Raw genomic sequence first — 6,559 nt, forward strand, 5'->3', positions numbered from 1 at the left:
ACACGTTGAGTGTCTTCTGACAAACATCTCACCTTTGCTCCAGATCCTTATATTCCAACTACCTACTCTATGCCTTTGATTGGGGATGTACATCTCAGTCAAAACTTTACTGTCTCCCTATATTATTTGCACTTTCCACTCCATCACATTGAAAACAAAAAACCCAAAAAACTTCAACCATCTATATTCCATATGAAAATGTTTGATGTAATCAGATAATTGCAATGTTAACCTTGGTGGTAGTATCCTAATAAAGATCCACCTCTATGGTGGCAGAAAGAAGTAACTGAAAGAAGTGGTTGGAAATATGCCACCTCCTGTCTATTTGCAGTCTGAGAAGAAGGCATGGCATTCTTTTCTCTGTTGCTAATTGTCTTAGCTGCAATTTTCTACTGTTTGTGACACAGAGGTTTAGGAATATTATTTTAATAGGAAGAATAATCCCAAGAAACAGTATAAGGTACAAGGGAATAGATGAAGAGATAGCTCATGCTGGAATGTTATCAACAGTCAAGTTTCTTCAAGTATGATTGATCAATCAGTTCTTTGCTAATTCCTAGAAAAAAAGTCTCAGGACTTTTGTGGGTTGGGGGAGAGAGGAACATAAAGATTGCCCTCTAGCATTGGTATCTACAATTGGCTAAAGATTTTTCAATCAAGGAGTTAACTACCCTGCTTTTGAGCATTTTCAATAGTAAAAATGGCCATGAGAATGAGGGATCTGAAGTTATGTTAATACAAAACACTTGTGCTGGTAGTCAGGGCCTCGCTGCAGGCAAGAAGCAAGTTTCTGTCAGATTAACCTTGCTAGAAATCAATCAGACCCAACACAGAACTAGAATAAGATATTAAGCATATAGCAGGTGAAGTGTTGCTTAAGTTGTCTGCCTCAGCCCTCCTTACTCAACCTGCTAATCATAGTTTCATCCTTCTCCTGTTATAACACACAAAATGAAGAGGGAAGAGAGCAGTGGTAATCCTTCTTGACTCTAAGGTTTTAGTGACTTAACATTTGGACTCTGGAGCTGGCAGTTGTTAGAAAACTTACAAGTCCTAGTACAAATACTACAGACATTAAAGGGATGAAAAAAATATGTATTATTGATGATTTGGTGCCAATTAAAATTCAATTATCGAGATAAAATAGACAATGCTTGGAATACTCATATTACCAGAATGGACACAAGAAGAAATAGGAAGTCTGAAAATCCTTTTATGTGTCAAAGAAATTCAATTCTACAATACCCACAACTTAAAATACTTGGCCTAGGCAGATTCACTGTAGAGTTCTACTAAACAGTTTAAAGAAGAAATAATGTCAACATTAAACAAAGTATTTCCCAATATGAGCATGTACAGTAAATGTAAATTTCCCTCAAAAGGTTTGTTATGGACTGAATGTTAGTGTAACCCCAAACTTCGTATGTTGAAATTTAATTTCCAATGTGCAGTATTTAGAAATGGAGCCTTTAAGAGGTAATTAAGTCTGAGAGCTCCACCCTCATGAATGAGATTAGTGCTCTTGTAAGAAGAGGCCAGAAAGCTAGCTTGTTCTCTTTCTGCCTTTCGAGAATCAAGAAGTCGGCAGTCTTCAATACAGAAGGTCCTCACTAGAATCTGACAATACTGGTGTCTTCCCCTTATAATTCCAGCCTTCAGAACTGTGAGAAATACATTTTTGTTGTTTATAAGCCAGTCAGTCTGTGGCGTTTTGTTATAGCAGCCTGGAATAGCCAAGATGGATTGCTTAATACAGGACAATTTTTTGTATGTTTTGTTTTAATATTAATTGAGTTTACAATGTGTTTTAATTTCTCTTATGATTTCTTCTTCGATGTGTGGGTTATTTAGAAGGATAATTTTCAAATATTTTGAGGATGTTCCAGATACTTGTTTTTAAATTTTCTTTGCCTAATCTAGTTCTTATGGTAAAAAACACATAATCTTTATTATTTAATTATTTTGAAGTGTATCAGCTGGATTTATCAACCAGATCATCAATTAGTTTATCAACTAGTTGAAAGTAAAAAGAAAAAATAAGATGTAAAGTACAAACAGCTTAAGAAAGGTAGAATGACTATATTAATATACACCACAGTGGAGTTGAAGATAAGGAGTCTTACTGGAGATAAAGAAGAACATTTCATAATGACAAATGGCCAATTCATTGGGAAAATGTAACAGTCTTAAACTTATATGTACCAATAATGGAGCCTGAAATACAGAAAGCAAAAATAGCAGAACTAAAGGGAGAAATTGGGATATCCAGAATTAGATTTGAAATTTTAATCTTTCTCCGTATTTGACAGAACAAGTTAAAAAATCAGAAAAGAAAGGAAAATCAATGTTGTAGTGAGTACAAAATCCAGGAAGCATAGTTTATTGGGGACCATCTCTCAAGACTAGCTACAACACACATATAAAGCAAATAATACATGATGATCAATTACAATTGTGATAGCCATGAAAATTAGTAAATAGCACAAGCAAAACGCTTTGGGATTTAAAAAAAAGAAGCATAATTAAGTAAAGTATGCCCCAAAGAGGTAAAATAAATTATATACCTTCGGCCTGGTGTGGTGGCTTATGCCTGTAATCCCAGTTAGCACTTTGGGAGCCCTATGTGAGTGGATCATGAGGTCAGGGGTTTGAGACCAGCCTGGCCAACATAGTGAAACCCCGTCTCTACTAAAAATACAAAAAATTAGCTAGGCGTGGTGGCATGCACCTGTAATCCCAGCTACTTGGGAGGCTGAGGCAGGGAGAATCGCTTCAACCCAGGAGGTGGAGGTTGCAGTGAGCCAAGATCATGCCACTGCACTCCAGCCTGATGACAGAGTAAGACTCCGTCTCAAAAAAAAAAAAAAAAAAAGAAAGAAATTGTATATTTTTACATTAGCAGCATTATAAATGTTAATGATCTTAGTCCCCCTTCAATTTCAAAATGTCCTTTTTATGATATTAAGTTTCCTCTATGTGAAAGTCTATATGCCACTTTAGTCTGTCTGACTGGTCAGCTGCTTTGGATTCCCAGGATTAGGAATCCTACTCAGAATCCCAGATTGCTTGGCTGGATCACTGAAAATTTTTCTAATTCTTGCCAACTTTTTAATTTCTTTGACATTGAAACTTATTCTTCAGACCAACTGTCAGCTGGGTACCATAGAGTTGATGCCAAACATTGAGCGTGCATTCTAGTTCTCATGCTTGTGGGCAAGAAACTTCTAAAATATTTTTGGTTTATCCTTCTGGCTTAGATACAAGTTCTTCTTATGATTTGGTTGAAAACCAGTAAGCAGTAAGTGGATTTCTAGGGAAATATTAGCTCATGTGTGAAGCTTCACATCTTGGTTCAAATATCAAGCAATCCTATATAAAATTACTGACTGGATGACTTATAAGAGATGCAGTCCCTGAGCATCATAGAGATATTTAGCAAATGTGTGAATATATCTTCTTGGTGACACTTCAATATTGCTGATATTTAACAAGAAGGAGTTCAGTGTCTTAAGAAAACTAAAGTAAATCTCATAAAAATTTATTGCTGGAAACATTTTTTTTGTAGAAAAATTTAAATTAGAATTTTTCAGGAACAAGTAAATGATACCTACTCCTACCACTTCTATTCAACGTAGTATTGGAAATCCTAGTCAAAGCAATGAAATCCTATCGACAAGAAAAAAGATACATAAAAGGCATGTAAATCAGAAAAGAAAGAAGCAAAATTGTCTTTGTTTGCAGATGACATTATCTTATATAGAAAACACTGAATACTTCACCTAAAAACTGTAAGAAATAATAAATGAATTCAATAAAGTTGGTGGATACAAAATAAACATGCAAACATCAATGCTGTTTCTGTAAACTAACATTGACAGCAAATTATTCTAAAATGAAATCAAGAAAAAAATCCCATTTGAAATAGTATTAAGAATAATAAAATTCATAGGAATAAATTAAACCAAGGAAGTGAAAAATCTTTATATCGAAAACTGTAAAACACTGACAAAAGATATTGAAGAAAACACAAATAAATGCAAATATATTCTGTGTTCATGGACTGGAAGAATTAATATTGTTTAAATATCCATAGTTGTAATCCCAGAACTCTGGGAGGCCAAGGTGGGCAGATTACAAGGTCAGGAGATCGAGACCATCCTGGCTAACATGGTGAAACCCTGTCTCTACCAAAAATACAAAAACAAAATTAGCTGGGCGTGGTGGCACGCGCTTGTAGTCCCAGCTACTAGGGAGGCTGAGGTGGGAGAATGGTGTGAACTCGAGAGGTGGAGCTTGCAGTGAGCTGAGATTGCACCACTGCACTCCAGCCTGGGTGACAGAGCAATACCCTGTCAAAAAAAAAAAAAAAAAAAAAAAAAAAAAAAAAGAAAATTCATAGTACCCAAAGAGATCTACAGATTCAATGCAATTCATATTATAATTCTCATGACTTTTTTTCACAGAAATATTTTAAACAATCCTAAAATTACTATAGAACTAAAAATGATCCTGAATAGCCTAAGCAATCTTGAACAAAAAAAGATAAAAGCCAGAGAAATGCTACCAGCTTTCAAAATATATTCCAAAGATATAGTGATTAAAATATCATGGTAGTAGCAGAAAAACAGACATAATGATGAGTGGAACAATGTAGAGAGCTCATAAATATATCTACCAATTTATGGTCAATTGATTTCTTCAACACAGGTGCCAAAAGCCCATAATGGAGAAATTATGATCTCTTCAATAAATGGTATTGGAAAAACTGGATATACATAAGCAGAAGAATAAAATTGAGCATCTCACTTACCCCATAATTAAAAATGAATTAAAAATGAATGAATGAATGAATTAAACATAAGAGCTATAACTGTAAATTTACTAGAAGGAAACACTGAAGAAAGGTTTTACAACATTGGTCTTGGCAAATAATTTTTAGGTATGACTCATAAAGCGCAGACAACAAAAGCAAAATTAGATGAATGGGATTGTATCAAACTAAAACCGAAAAGCTTCTGCACAGCAAACAAAGTAAAATAAACCCCACCAGTCAATAGAATGCACAGTCTACAGCATGAGATCAACTATTTGTAAACTATACATCTTATATGGGGTTAATAACTAAGATCCAATCTATATAAGGAACTGAAACAACTCAATGGCAAGAAAACAAATAACCTGGTTTAAAAACGGGCAAGGGACCTGAATAGACGGTTTTCAAAAGAAGACATGCAAATGGCCAGTAGGTGTATGAAAAAAAATGGTCAATATCATGAATTATCAGGGAAATGCAAATTAAAACCACAATCAGATATTACCTCATAACTGTTAGAATGGCTACTGTCAAAAAGAAAAGAGATGACAAGTTTTGGTGAGGATACAGAGAAAAGGGAACCCTTGTAAACTGTGAGTGGAAATGTAAATTAATAAACCATTATGAAAAACAATATGAAAATTACTCCAAAAATTAAAAATAAATTACCACATGATTCAGCAATTCCACTTCTGGAAGTATGTCCAGAGGAAATCTAGTCAGTATGTCAATGAGTTATCTGTACTTCCATGTTCCTGGAAGCATTATTCACAATACCCAAGATATGGAATCAACCTACGTGTTCATCAATCGATAAATGGATAAAGAAAATATGGTATACCATAAGATAATACTCAGCCCTAAAAATAGATGGAAATCTTATCATTTGCAACAACATTCATGAACTTGGAGGACATTACACTCAGTGAAAGAAGTTAGACACAGAAAGACAAATTCTATATTCTCTAACTTACATTGGGAATCTAAAAAGTTAAATTCACAGGACCAGAGATTAGAGTGGATGTTGCCAGAGGTTGAGAAGTATGAGGGGTGGGGAAATGGGGAGATGGTAGTCTAAGGAGAAAAAGTTTCAGACAGATTTCAAACAAATTGGTAAAATAAAATAAAAATATAATTTCAACTGCCAAGTCATTTCATCTGTCCATAGCATCAGTATCTATCAAGAGCCCACGATGAGAGTTGACATCAAATGATAATATGTAATTAAAACTAATCCTTGATCAGTTATCACTAAATTTTATCTGATTTATATTTTCAATTAATTTCAATTTTAATGGCAATTTAATATTATGTGCACCATGCATACATATAAACTCACATAAATACACACACACAGACACACACATACCCCTCATATAGTATAGTACAAAGGCAATGTTTTGGTAACTGTCTAATATGTATGTAACTACATTTGCACATTTGTACTTTGTAGTAAAACAATATGAATGAAAAGCATTTCCCTTCCCTTATGAACTTTTCACACGTTACACATTAATACAATGTCATGTTGTGGCCTGTGGCATTACCTTATGTCTGAAAATAAAGTAACCATCAAGAGGAATCTAAAATTACAGTACTTGTGTTCACCAAAATAGAATTCTGGTATAAACTCATGGAAGAAATATGATTTCATCATCAGAAGTCTGCAGTTAATTTTTTTTCCTTTTTCAAGTTTTCAAGTTTACACTAGAATATGTGTAATGTTTTGGGTATATTATCAAAAAG

Source organism: Macaca mulatta, chromosome 7, assembly GCF_049350105.2.
Source record: "Macaca mulatta isolate MMU2019108-1 chromosome 7, T2T-MMU8v2.0, whole genome shotgun sequence".
Taxonomy (NCBI): domain Eukaryota; kingdom Metazoa; phylum Chordata; class Mammalia; order Primates; family Cercopithecidae; genus Macaca; species Macaca mulatta.